We start from the raw sequence: 14792 nt of genomic DNA, 5'->3' as shown, positions 1-14792 counted from the left end.
GCAGGGTGGCCATCTTATAACATGACAAAGGTAGTACTTTTAAATCTTACATGCAACTTTTATACACAAGACACATGAACAGTACCCCTCGTGCATCGAATATTTTGTATTGTACTTGAGTATCCTCTGTTTTGGGGGCTCCATGCATTTCCAAAACACAGTGTCTGACATTTCAAATCTAATGTCATATGGATGCCCGACTTGCAACAAAATGATAAACTGCCACATGGATATTTAAGGACTTTGACACAGAGTTCTGCCAAACAGGTGCACAGTGCACTAAGAAGATTGTAGGCCACACAACCCCAATGTGCGATTGACGCCTAATGGCTTCATTCATCAACATAACATTGACTTTCTCAGAGACCTTTCTATTTCGTAAAATGCATTGTGCACCAATGGCAATGTAGGTTAGTGATACAATTATCCCATCTTTGACTTACAATCGACAGCACGATTCATATTGTACGCAGTGCATTGGAATCCTATAGTATGTGGGTGGCAGGATGATGCATACTGCAACGGCAGTCACTCTAATAGTGTAGCTGTCTGCAGGAATCTGAAATTCATAAGGTGCATAGTGCAAATGGCGACAGGCCCCAAACCTTTTCTGATTTGGCAGTATGATGTTATTCGTAACTAATCCATTGGAATCCTTACGTGCCAACATATTGATAGACCACAACATGCAGTGGCAATACTTGTGATGATTCCATAAGGTGCATAGTGCAAATAGCGACAAGCGCCAAACCTTTTTTAATTTAGCAGCATGGTATTGTTCATAAAATTGCCTTAAAATCCTTAAGTGCAAATATATCGGGAAACCACATCATGCAGTGGCAATAATTGTGATTGTGTTCCTGTCCCTGATGCTCTAAAATATGTAAAGTGCATAGTGCAATAGCAGCAGTATTTGTCAGCATTACAATGTATCACGACTGAAACTTTTAGTTAGCAGCATAGTTTGTTTTGTGCAAAGTTGCATTAGACTCATAAAGTGCATACATATCCATAAAGTGCATAGCGCAATAGCAACAATTCTTATCAGTTGCATACTTGTTCCATAAAATCATTTCTGAATTTACCCATTGCAAAGTGCATTAAACTACTGCATCCAGTGTGTCTTACACGACAGAAACCAAATCATACAATTCTTTACCAAGTTGCTCCTTTACCAGTTTTGTCCGCTGCATTCCTTTGGGGTCCTTAAAATCCACCAGTTCCCAAAATCTCTGCACCACATATTAAAAATATCAACTATCACACGTGTAAATATGAAACGAAAGAAAAAATCACCAAAGAATCAGGAATATATTCAAGGAAAAAACTTTAATTGCAGGGATGTTAAGGTGAGCAATACATTGTAACAAAACCTTTGAAATTCAAGGGAAAAACTTTAGATGCAGGGACGTTAAAAAGAGAACTTAACGCAACAAAACCCCTGAAATTCAGCTAATGCCACCTTAACTTTTCACCCCCTGTTGCGCAGCCTATTACCACAATGATGACATCACAGATCACATCACTGATGACATCAATAATTATAGACTGTAACCGACATTGATGATGGCCTTCAGCCATGCTCAGTGTGCATGGCCAACTATATTGTAACACATTAATGGGTACTAATCATACTAATCATGGCCTTCAGTCATGGACACTGGCTACAGTCTTCACCCATGTGCACTGTATATTTTAAAGCACTATTAGGCTACCAAACATAGATTTTGTCCTTTACCAGTGGAAACAGCTTTCAACCATGTTCACTGTATATCATATACACTGATCTGCCACTTGAGATGGACTTTGGCACAATACTGGCCAGTGGCCACAATCTTTGACTATGTCCATTATATATTCTAACATATAAATGGGCCACTAGTCATGGCCTTTGACCTTGAGCAGTTTGTACATCTTTTGGCCATTTCCACTGTATATTTTAAAATAAAAAAATAATGCAATAAGGGATGGCCTTTTGCCGTGCCCACTGTCTATTATACAGCACTAACCAGCCACTAGATATGGCCTTCGGCCGTGCCTACTGTATATTATATACACTAACCAGCCACTTGCCGTGGTCATCAAAACAATACTAGACAGTGGCCATGGTCTTTGGCTGTGCCGGCTGTATATTCTAACATGTTAATATGCATTAGCTATGGCCTTTAGCCATGGCCACTGAGTACAGCTTTCAATGTTGCCCACTGTTGAAGAGGGTTGAGGAAGTTACCCCCTCCTTCCCCTCCTATAAAATACATGGCATGGAAGAAGGCCAGGAGACACTGCAATCGCCCATTCTATTTCCTATTGATTCCCAGTGGTCCAATGATTGACAAGTATGTTGAGAGGTACCCCCTCAGCCAGCCCTTTGGCCAGGTGCGGTAGAAATCTGCCCCAGAGTGGACGACGAGCCCCGGGCTGCAACTAAAGACATCTCAATTGACAGTATCAATTAAAGCACCAAGAAGCCCTGTTGCTGATGTCAATAGACACCACGATTTAGCAGCGTTAGACATGAAGCACACATGCAATACAGTTCTATAGAGGACAGACACATATACATACTGTCATTGCTTTATTATTTTGTCATTAGCTAGATGCAGTAACGCAGAACCTGGCAGAAACAAGAGATCCTGAGCAAAGCTTGCAGATAGTTACATGCAAATAACCTTATGGAACTGCAGGAGCACCTATGGGACCTGACAGAATCAAGTGTGACTAACCTATAGGGAATAGAGAATATAGAATTACACAAAAAAGTGGCCCCGAATTACTATTAAATGACCAGGAATATGGTCACAGACAGCGCTTAACTCCAAATGCAGAAAATGAACTACTAAACCTATCTGCAAAAATGGATGAATTAAACAATAATTTTGTAAAGTTAATGACATTTGTTAAAAATCATGTTAAAGACAATATTCAATACCACTGCCCCACTTGTACCTGTGCCCATTCCCCCTGTCCCAATCACTCATCCATGTCAAATTCCTTAAATCAAAGTCGATACGATGAAACCTCAATCCCTTCCTCTCCTCATGAACAATCTGTAGAAAACCCCAATTCATCCATATATGTTTCCCATTCTGCTACAAAAGCAAAACAAAAGAGGTGATGGTTGGAAGGTTTAGAATAAATCTCAACCTCTGGCATTGCTCTGGGCAACCCTCCAGACCATCGTTCTTCGCCTGCTAAGCCATTACAAAAGGGGAAAGACCACATGCAAATCAGGCTTGGTCCCACCCCCAAAGGGGTAGTCCAGCCCGAACTGCTAGGTCACATCCCTTCTGCACGAGACCACAAGCATCCCCAGACATGTTTCAACCTTGTTGGGCGTCATCAGTGAGGAGTAGCTTGGGTCTCTAGGCCCAGCAGGCACGGGACCCACGTCTGGGCATACCCGTCCCACTCGGGGTGACAAAAGCAAAACAAAAGAGGTGATGGTTGGAAGGTTTAGAATAAATCTCAACCTCTGGCATTGCTCCGGGCAACCCTCCAGACCATCGTTCTTCGCCTGCTAAGCCATTACAAAAGGGGAAAGACCACATGCAAATCAGGCTTGGTCCCACCCCCAAAGGGGTAGTCCAGCCCGAACTGCTAGGTCACATCCCTTCTGCACGAGACCACAAGCATCCCCAGACATGTTTCAACCTTGTTGGGCGTCATCAGTGAGGAGTAGCTTGGGTCTCTAGGCCCAGCAGGCACGGGACCCACGTCTGGGCATACCCGTCCCACTCGGGGTGACAAAAGCAAAACAAAAGAGGTGATGGTTGGAAGGTTTAGAATAAATCTCAACCTCTGGCATTGCTCCGGGCAACCCTCCAGACCATCGTTCTTCGCCTGCTAAGCCATTACAAAAGGGGAAAGACCACATGCAAATCAGGCTTGGTCCCACCCCCAAAGGGGTAGTCCAGCCCGAACTGCTAGGTCACATCCCTTCTGCACGAGACCACAAGCATCCCCAGACATGTTTCAACCTTGTTGGGCGTCATCAGTGAGGAGTAGCTTGGGTCTCTAGGCCCAGCAGGCACGGGACCCACGTCTGGGCATACCCGTCCCACTCGGGGTGACAAAAGCAAAACAAAAGAGGTGATGGTTGGAAGGTTTAGAATAAATCTCAACCTCTGGCATTGCTCTGGGCAACCCTCCAGACCATCGTTCTTCGCCTGCTAAGCCATTACAAAAGGGGAAAGACCACATGCAAATCAGGCTTGGTCCCACCCCCAAAGGGGTAGTCCAGCCCGAACTGCTAGGTCACATCCCTTCTGCACGAGACCACAAGCATCCCCAGACATGTTTCAACCTTGTTGGGCGTCATCAGTGAGGAGTAGCTTGGGTCTCTAGGCCCAGCAGGCACGGGACCCACGTCTGGGCAAACCCGTCCCACTCGGGGTGACAAAAGCAAAACAAAAGAGGTGATGGTTGGAAGGTTTAGAATAAATCTCAACCTCTGGCATTGCTCTGGGCAACCCTCCAGACCATCGTTCTTCGCCTGCTAAGCCATTACAAAAGGGGAAAGACCACATGCAAATCAGGCTTGGTCCCACCCCCAAAGGGGTAGTCCAGCCCGAACTGCTAGGTCACATCCCTTCTGCACGAGACCACAAGCATCCCCAGACATGTTTCAACCTTGTTGGGCGTCATCAGTGAGGAGTAGCTTGGGTCTCTAGGCCCAGCAGGCACGGGACCCACGTCTGGGCATACCCGTCCCACTCGGGGTGACAAAAGCAAAATAAAAGAGGTGATGGTTGGAAGGTTTAGAATAAATCTCAACCTCTGGCATTGCTCTGGGCAACCCTCCAGACCATCGTTCTTCGCCTGCTAAGCCATTACAAAAGGGGAAAGACCACATGCAAATCAGGCTTGGTCCCACCCCCAAAGGGGTAGTCCAGCCCGAACTGCTAGGTCACATCCCTTCTGCACGAGACCACAAGCATCCCCAGACATGTTTCAACCTTGTTGGGCGTCATCAGTGAGGAGTAGCTTGGGTCTCTAGGCCCAGCAGGCACGGGACCCACGTCTGGGCATACCCGTCCCACTCGGGGTGACAAAAGCAAAACAAAAGAGGTGATGGTTGGAAGGTTTAGAATAAATCTCAACCTCTGGGATTGCTCTGGGCAACCCTCCAGACCATCGTTCTTCGCCTGCTAAGCCATTACAAAAGGGGAAAGACCACATGCAAATCAGGCTTGGTCCCACCCGCAAAGGGGTAGTCCAGCCCGAACTGCTAGGTCACATCCCTTCTGCACGAGACCACAAGCATCCCCAGACATGTTTCAACCTTGTTGGGCGTCATCAGTGAGGAGTAGCTTGGGTCTCTAGGCCCAGCAGGCACGGGACCCACGTCTGGGCATACCCGTCCCACTCGGGGTGACAAAAGCAAAACAAAAGAGGTGATGGTTGGAAGGTTTAGAATAAATCTCAACCTCTGGCATTGCTCTGGGCAACCCTCCAGACCATCGTTCTTCGCCTGCTAAGCCATTACAAAAGGGGAAAGACCACATGCAAATCAGGCTTGGTCCCACCCCCAAAGGGGTAGTCCAGCCCGAACTGCTAGGTCACATCCCTTCTGCACGAGACCACAAGCATCCCCAGACATGTTTCAACCTTGTTGGGCGTCATCAGTGAGGAGTAGCTTGGGTCTCTAGGCCCAGCAGGCACGGGACCCACGTCTGGGCATACCCGTCCCACTCGGGGTGACAAAAGCAAAACAAAAGAGGTGATGGTTGGAAGGTTTAGAATAAATCTCAACCTCTGGCATTGCTCTGGGCAACCCTCCAGACCATCGTTCTTCGCCTGCTAAGCCATTACAAAAGGGGAAAGACCACATGCAAATCAGGCTTGGTCCCACCCACAAAGGGGTAGTCCAGCCCGAACTGCTAGGTCACATCCCTTCTGCACGAGACCACAAGCATCCCCAGACATGTTTCAACCTTGTTGGGCGTCATCAGTGAGGAGTAGCTTGGGTCTCTAGGCCCAGCAGGCACGGGACCCACGTCTGGGCATACCCGTCCCACTCGGGGTGACAAAAGCAAAACAAAAGAGGTGATGGTTGGAAGGTTTAGAATAAATCTCAACCTCTGGCATTGCTCTGGGCAACCCTCCAGACCATCGTTCTTCGCCTGCTAAGCCATTACAAAAGGGGAAAGACCACATGCAAATCAGGCTTGGTCCCACCCCCAAAGGGGTAGTCCAGCCCGAACTGCTAGGTCACATCCCTTCTGCACGAGACCACAAGCATCCCCAGACATGTTTCAACCTTGTTGGGCGTCATCAGTGAGGAGTAGCTTGGGTCTCTAGGCCCAGCAGGCACGGGACCCACGTCTGGGCATACCCGTCCCACTCGGGGTGACAAAAGCAAAACAAAAGAGGTGATGGTTGGAAGGTTTAGAATAAATCTCAACCTCTGGCATTGCTCTGGGCAACCCTCCAGACCATCGTTCTTCGCCTGCTAAGCCATTACAAAAGGGGAAAGACCACATGCAAATCAGGCTTGGTCCCACCCCCAAAGGGGTAGTCCAGCCCGAACTGCTAGGTCACATCCCTTCTGCACGAGACCACAAGCATCCCCAGACATGTTTCAACCTTGTTGGGCGTCATCAGTGAGGAGTAGCTTGGGTCTCTAGGCCCAGCAGGCACGGGACCCACGTCTGGGCATACCCGTCCCACTCGGGGTGACAAAAGCAAAACAAAAGAGGTGATGGTTGGAAGGTTTAGAATAAATCTCAACCTCTGGGATTGCTCTGGGCAACCCTCCAGACCATCGTTCTTCGCCTGCTAAGCCATTACAAAAGGGGAAAGACCACATGCAAATCAGGCTTGGTCCCACCCGCAAAGGGGTAGTCCAGCCCGAACTGCTAGGTCACATCCCTTCTGCACGAGACCACAAGCATCCCCAGACATGTTTCAACCTTGTTGGGCGTCATCAGTGAGGAGTAGCTTGGGTCTCTAGGCCCAGCAGGCACGGGACCCACGTCTGGGCATACCCGTCCCACTCGGGGTGACAAAAGCAAAACAAAAGAGGTGATGGTTGGAAGGTTTAGAATAAATCTCAACCTCTGGCATTGCTCTGGGCAACCCTCCAGACCATCGTTCTTCGCCTGCTAAGCCATTACAAAAGGGGAAAGACCACATGCAAATCAGGCTTGGTCCCACCCCCAAAGGGGTAGTCCAGCCCGAACTGCTAGGTCACATCCCTTCTGCACGAGACCACAAGCATCCCCAGACATGTTTCAACCTTGTTGGGCGTCATCAGTGAGGAGTAGCTTGGGTCTCTAGGCCCAGCAGGCACGGGACCCACGTCTGGGCATACCCGTCCCACTCGGGGTGACAAAAGCAAAACAAAAGAGGTGATGGTTGGAAGGTTTAGAATAAATCTCAACCTCTGGCATTGCTCTGGGCAACCCTCCAGACCATCGTTCTTCGCCTGCTAAGCCATTACAAAAGGGGAAAGACCACATGCAAATCAGGCTTGGTCCCACCCACAAAGGGGTAGTCCAGCCCGAACTGCTAGGTCACATCCCTTCTGCACGAGACCACAAGCATCCCCAGACATGTTTCAACCTTGTTGGGCGTCATCAGTGAGGAGTAGCTTGGGTCTCTAGGTCCAGCAGGCACGGGACCCACGTCTGGGCATACCCGTCCCACTCGGGGTGACAAAAGCAAAACAAAAGAGGTGATGGTTGGAAGGTTTAGAATAAATCTCAACCTCTGGCATTGCTCTGGGCAACCCTCCAGACCATCGTTCTTCGCCTGCTAAGCCATTACAAAAGGGGAAAGACCACATGCAAATCAGGCTTGGTCCCACCCCCAAAGGGGTAGTCCAGCCCGAACTGCTAGGTCACATCCCTTCTGCACGAGACCACAAGCATCCCCAGACATGTTTCAACCTTGTTGGGCGTCATCAGTGAGGAGTAGCTTGGGTCTCTAGGCCCAGCAGGCACGGGACCCACGTCTGGGCATACCCGTCCCACTCGGGGTGACAAAAGCAAAACAAAAGAGGTGATGGTTGGAAGGTTTAGAATAAATCTCAACCTCTGGCATTGCTCTGGGCAACCCTCCAGACCATCGTTCTTCGCCTGCTAAGCCATTACAAAAGGGGAAAGACCACATGCAAATCAGGCTTGGTCCCACCGCCAAAGGGGTAGTCCAGCCCGAACTGCTAGGTCACATCCCTTCTGCACGAGACCACAAGCATCCCCAGACATGTTTCAACCTTGTTGGGCGTCATCAGTGAGGAGTAGCTTGGGTCTCTAGGCCCAGCAGGCACGGGACCCACGTCTGGGCATACCCGTCCCACTCGGGGTGACAAAAGCAAAACAAAAGAGGTGATGGTTGGAAGGTTTAGAATAAATCTCAACCTCTGGCATTGCTCTGGGCAACCCTCCAGACCATCGTTCTTCGCCTGCTAAGCCATTACAAAAGGGGAAAGACCACATGCAAATCAGGCTTGGTCCCACCCCCAAAGGGGTAGTCCAGCCCGAACTGCTAGGTCACATCCCTTCTGCACGAGACCACAAGCATCCCCAGACATGTTTCAACCTTGTTGGGCGTCATCAGTGAGGAGTAGCTTGGGTCTCTAGGCCCAGCAGGCACGGGACCCACGTCTGGGCATACCCGTCCCACTCGGGGTGACAAAAGCAAAACAAAAGAGGTGATGGTTGGAAGGTTTAGAATAAATCTCAACCTCTGGCATTGCTCTGGGCAACCCTCCAGACCATCGTTCTTCGCCTGCTAAGCCATTACAAAAGGGGAAAGACCACATGCAAATCAGGCTTGGTCCCACCCCCAAAGGGGTAGTCCAGCCCGAACTGCTAGGTCACATCCCTTCTGCACGAGACCACAAGCATCCCCAGACATGTTTCAACCTTGTTGGGCGTCATCAGTGAGGAGTAGTCCCATTCTGCTACCCCATCCCTTTCCTAATTGATTGTATTTCTTTGTCTTCATAAATATGTATGTGTGCGCTGTTGGTGTCTGTTTTTTTTTTTTAAAAGCCCCATTTGGAATCTGCAGATAGCGCGACTTTCCGGGCTGTCCATAACCACAATGGTGGTGCTCCCAAAAATGGTGCCTGTCTGGAGATGTCCGCAAGGTTGCGTCACACTTTTAATTAGTTTGGGGACCCCGCCCCTATACTGCGGACACCGGGACGCATGAGCACCTGATCTTGCTATGCCCCCGAACACTGTGCCTGTCCAAAACTGTCCACTTGTACGTGTCACACTTTTAATTAATTCAGGGACCCCACCCCACTCCTGCGGACACTTGGATGCATGCACATATGATCTTGCTGTGCCCCCGAACACTGCACCTGTCCGGAACTGTCTGCTGGCACGTGTTCCACTTGAAATTAGTTTGGGGGACCCACCCCTGTCCCACAGACACTGGCAAGCATGCGCACACCGTCTCCCGTGCAATTGGTGTCTGCAGGACAGCCGTCCTATCCACAGTCATCCAGGGACATCATCCCTCTTACAGAGGTCCTAGACCATGTCCTGGTTTATCTAGCGACATTTTGTAACTTTATGAGCCCCACCTGTGGATCAAACTGTCCGTGTCCAGCCCCTCTAAAGGGTCCCACCCACTACGGCTCCTCATTGTGTTTCTGGCTGTCCAGGAGTGAGCACCTGCTGCTGATAGGGATATTGCCTATCTATGGTTTGTCCTTCTTGAGAATGGCTTCCATGGCTGCTGCAGCTGTTCCACCACCACCACCACCACCATCTGGAGGGCCTGGAGAGGGGAACATGCGTGGAGATACACAGATGGATAAAGAAGAGGAAGAGGATGAGATAGCGGGAATCCCTCTCACTAGCTCCCAGCGTGAATCTTGAGTGTGGAGGATTTTTACGTCCGTTGGGAGGGTACCTAAAGCGCGTGCAGACAAGGTCAGATGCACTGAGTGCAAAGGTGTTCATTACTCATGGAAAACCGGGTCTGTATAGCTACGGGACCACCTATAGGCAGCAAGACCTTAGGTCGAATCAAAAGGGAGCAGTGCGAAAGGTCGTACCTTTTGAAGGGACGAGTAGGTTGACATCCACGATCACATCCTCATCAAGCACTCCTGCCACCACAAGAGACACTTCTGTGGGGCAGAGGATCCCTGCGGAAGCCTTGCAGGCCATACATAACACAGTCCACCCTTACCCTTCAAGGGTCACAGTGCTCTGTATGTACTGTGACACACCGATCTGTGGTGGGGTGTAGTTCCGAAGTGCTTTTGCAACTGCAATCTGGGAGCACGAGAAACACTGTCCCCTACCTAATTAATACCCATTAAAAATCTTCCTCTCTCCACCTGCCCCTTCATCCCTGTTGTTGGTGCCCCTTACCTACACTCCATTGCCTCCCCTGCCCTCCCTTGTGTCTCCTGTGAAAAAAACCACAAAAAAATAAAACACAAAAAATAAAAAAGGTTCTTTTCAGAAACACCTTTGACAGTACAAAAATAGAAATACCAAAAAAAGGTGCAGGCCTCTACGCAGCCTTCGAGGTCCGGGACAGCACGGTTACCGCAGACATCCCAAAACTGTGGCTGGAGGTGGCATCGAAAACATTTCACTCTTTTGCATGGGAAAGTTGTGGCTCTGAAAATAACCTTTTTGTATTTTTGTTTTTGGAATGTTTTTTTCAAGTTTTCAAGTAAACTAAACAACATATTCTACGGTATTAATATTGTCCGTGCAACTTGCACAACAATAGGCATTTTGGTTTTGCCATCTCCCATGCATTTATCGTTCCACCTACTGCAAAATGCTTTCTATATTTACAAAAAGTGCTTTAAAGCATTTTGAATATTTTGCAGAAAAAAATGATTGCCAGCATCCGTAAGATGTAATCATCTCTATGAAAAATATTGGTAATATCAAATTTAATTTTTTCATTATCTTTTTGATTTTCGATAGATGTCATGCCAACATCTCCCGAAAATGCACAGACAGCCTTGTTGACATTGCACCTCGCTTTCTCGATTTGTGGACCAAAGGAACTGGAGCACAGCCACATCTGTCTCTGTGCAATGCGAGAAAAGATTACTCTGGATTTCTGGAACATTGCCATCATTTTTCCAAATGTCTCCTTCATTGTAAACTGCAGTGAAATTCCAGTTGCATGGCCTATACTCTTCCCTCCACAATGAACAATGATAATGTCTGGATGTTGGAGCGTGACCAAATTGACACAAAATGGGAGCAAGTCCACCCACTTCATGCTGTGCACTCCATACCACTTCACATCAACATGATGAAATCCAAGATGTTCAGCAACTGCACACTGCTCTGCATACACCTGCAACCAATGGATCGACGAGTCTTCCAAAATCCACACACTCTGCCTCCTGAAAGACACAGCCATAGCCATAGCCATCTGTACTCTTGTAAGCAAACAGACCTTCTGCCACACTCTCTCCTTGCCTACCACATCCTGAAAAGCCCCGGATGTGGCATGTACCATCCACAGACAGATCATCCAAATCAAGAGGGTGGGGGAGAGAAATGAAACACAAGGTAAGGTATTTACCCTTTAGTGGTGGATCTGAAAAGAACCTTTTATTTTTTGTTGTTTTTGTGGGGGATTTTCAGATATTTTGTTCTACTCACATGCACTGTACACCATTTTACAAGAACCTTCTAAGTGCATTCTGAATATTAGCAAGAAAGATTGAATTGCCACAATCCGTTAAAGTGATGCCATCACAAAAAAAAGGACTTGCACCATCCTGCAGAAAGTTGTCATTTGGGAATGATGACATCCCAACACTGCACAAAAAAGAAGATATTTCTTTGTTGACAAGACACCTTCCAGCTTTCAGGGGCAAGTCCAGGGTGCCCTATGTGGTATATGGGAAAATATCACCTTTGCACATGGAAAGAGCTCCATTATTGCATTCAACAATTCCTTCACTGCAGTCTGCAAACCTATTTCAGTAATGTACCCCAAATGCAGTCTTCCACAATGCACCACAATCAGATCTGGAGTGTTGAAACCAGCTATATTTTGACAAAGTGCAAATACACCTTTCAAGTTTCATCTAGTCACACCACACCAAAAAGCCTCCACTCCCTCCAATCCAAAGTTGGCAAAAATGCCACATATATCTGTGTACCTCTGCAAATTAATCATAAAACAATCTCCCACCATCCACACACTGAATCTATCCATCTCTGCAACCAGAGCCCTCTTACCTACACACAGCAATGAAAAAAACTATTACCCTCTCTTCTTATAAAGCACAACCAGAACACCTGATTGGCTAATCCCCACAGTCCCCTTTCTATGCTCGGCATCCTGAAAAGACCTGGATGTGGCACGTCCTGTCCGCAGACCCAGTAACACAGGACAACCCTTCTTCTCTTTCCACTTCAATCTTTGCAGTACTTTCACATTGACTACTGTTAAGCATTCACACACTCATCTACCAATCATATCCAAGAACTCTACATCTAACTCTGTCATCTCAATTCAGCACTTCAGATGTACTGTCCAACAATCAGAGTACAGGTCTCCTGTTATTCCCAAGCACCTGCATCAAAAACTACGGTAAAACTCTCCAAGATTTCTACTTGCAGATTCACCCACATCTGCATCTATCAACACAAAGTACAGGTATGCATATATTTTAAAAATCACATTTCCAACAAATGCATTTCAACAGGGTTTCTACCACTTACCGTGCATTAACCTACTCAATAATCATACTCTCGTTTGTCCGACCTCCAAAAACCAAAGGGTACTCAGTTACAATGCTGTGTAGTTTCAAACTTTTCATTTTAATTAAGATTTTCATAACACCTTCAAAACATATATTTGTAATTTCAGCAGCACTCCCTGTCTTTTTTGTGAAACAAAAGAAAACCACATTTGAACCATTTCCACGGCATGTTTAAGTGCTAGATCCTGCGTGAAACTTCATTATATTGCCAAGACATGCATGCTAGCACCCATTCTAATGTACAAACTGTTATTTTCTTCTTTCATTCTCTCACTTTTAACCTCTTCTCCCACTAACAAAGCTGCACTAAAACTCCCACAATGGACACTCAAAACGAAAACTGCATGTATTTTACTAAAGCATGGAATGTACATGGAATGAAAAATGGCAGAATCCAATGCATTTTAAACTATTCATTTCAGCACCATTTCAACTAAAACAAATAAATGCATGTGCACATTTACAAATGTGCTGTGTGTAATTTTTAACAAATAAATTAAACAAAATGGAAATGATTTCTCCAACATATTGCAATAACACTCAGTGGCCCTCATTACGACCCTGGCGGAAATCGCGGTGCTAAATGCACCGCGGAGCACGGCAGAAAGCTGCCGATAGCGCCATGGAGGATGGCGGATTTTCCGCCCCATGCCGACCTTGGCGGGGCGGTAAATCCCCATTCCCCATTTTACCCTTCCCCATTCCCATTTTCGCCCCATAGGGTATAATGGGAGTGGGGAAGGCGTTAATTGCGCCACCGCAAAATACGGTGGCGTAATTAACATCAAGGTCCCGTAGCGCCATGGATTTCTCCGCCCGGAAAAACCAGGCGGAAAACGTTCCATGGCGCTACGGGAACTCGTAGTAGGGCGGACGGGTCCGCCGCGAATAACGCTGGCGTAAACCCACTCCGCCAGGGTCGTAATGAGGGCCAGTGTGTGCAATTTCATTAACTTTCCCACACATGCATACTTGCTACCTAACATTCTCCTTTCTAATCTGAACATGCTTCTTGCTTCTAGATTTTTCTCTGCATACTGGGACTTGCATTGCAAAATTTCTAATACAAATAGTGCAACACCTCCCCCACTTTCAAAACTCCAGCCCTGTATGGCATTCTTATCACGGGTCCACCGGCCCCATTACCAACGTTGCAGGTGCTCCCATGTCCCCATTCCCATACAGTGTTATGCAACTCCACAGGAATAGAGACTAACATTTTCCACCACCTGACATTTCAGGCCAACATGATCTGTAATGTCCTAGTGACACTGGGAAGCTGGCTGCCAAACAATTATTAGGAATCTGGTGGCAGCCCGTCTGCAACAACAGTAGTGTTACAACCATACTCATAATCATGTCCAATGTTACTAACTCTTCTTCCCAACAACTCTTCCTACATTGCAAAATAATGGGCCTCATTACGACCCAGGCGGTAAGTTACCGCCTGGGTCGTACCCTTACCACCATGGTGTAAACTACATTTACACCATGGTGGATGGCGGATTTACCGCCCCATTCCAAGGTGAGTGGGGCGGTAAATCCCCATTTCCCATTTTACCCTTCCCCATTCCCATTTTTGCCCCATAGGGCATAATGGGAGTGGGGAAGGCGCTAATTACGCCACCGTAAATTACGGTGGCGTAATTAGCACCATGGTCCCTTAGCGCCATGGATTTTAACGCCTGCAAAAAGCAGGCGATAAAATCACCATGGCGCTAAGGGACCGTGTAATCAGGCGTTAAGGGTCGGCGCCGTTTACGGCGCCGTTAACCCCTTAACGCCTGACTCGTAATGAGGCCCAATGTCTTCTTGTAGTACAATTACCATACATACCCAGTCATTTTCTTCTTTCCCAATTGCAGTGAAAAACAACCTCCTGAAAGACAACAACCTCTTTCCTAGAAGACAACAACCTTTAAGAAATCTAATCTTCACATTTTACAAAGTAAGTGCACTAATGTAGTAGTATTCTTTCTGTTATCCATACAGTAAAGTGTATCCATATACTAGCTACAAAATTCTGTCCAAGCCAACAGCATTTACTTCACTCTTACTCGTTGCACCTCAGCAGGTA

The sequence above is a fragment of the Ambystoma mexicanum genome, chromosome 3p, assembly GCF_040938575.1.
Source record: "Ambystoma mexicanum isolate Mex_15411 chromosome 3p, UKY_AmexF1_1, whole genome shotgun sequence".
Taxonomy (NCBI): Eukaryota; Metazoa; Chordata; class Amphibia; order Caudata; family Ambystomatidae; genus Ambystoma; species Ambystoma mexicanum.
This window is presented reverse-complemented; position numbering follows the sequence as displayed.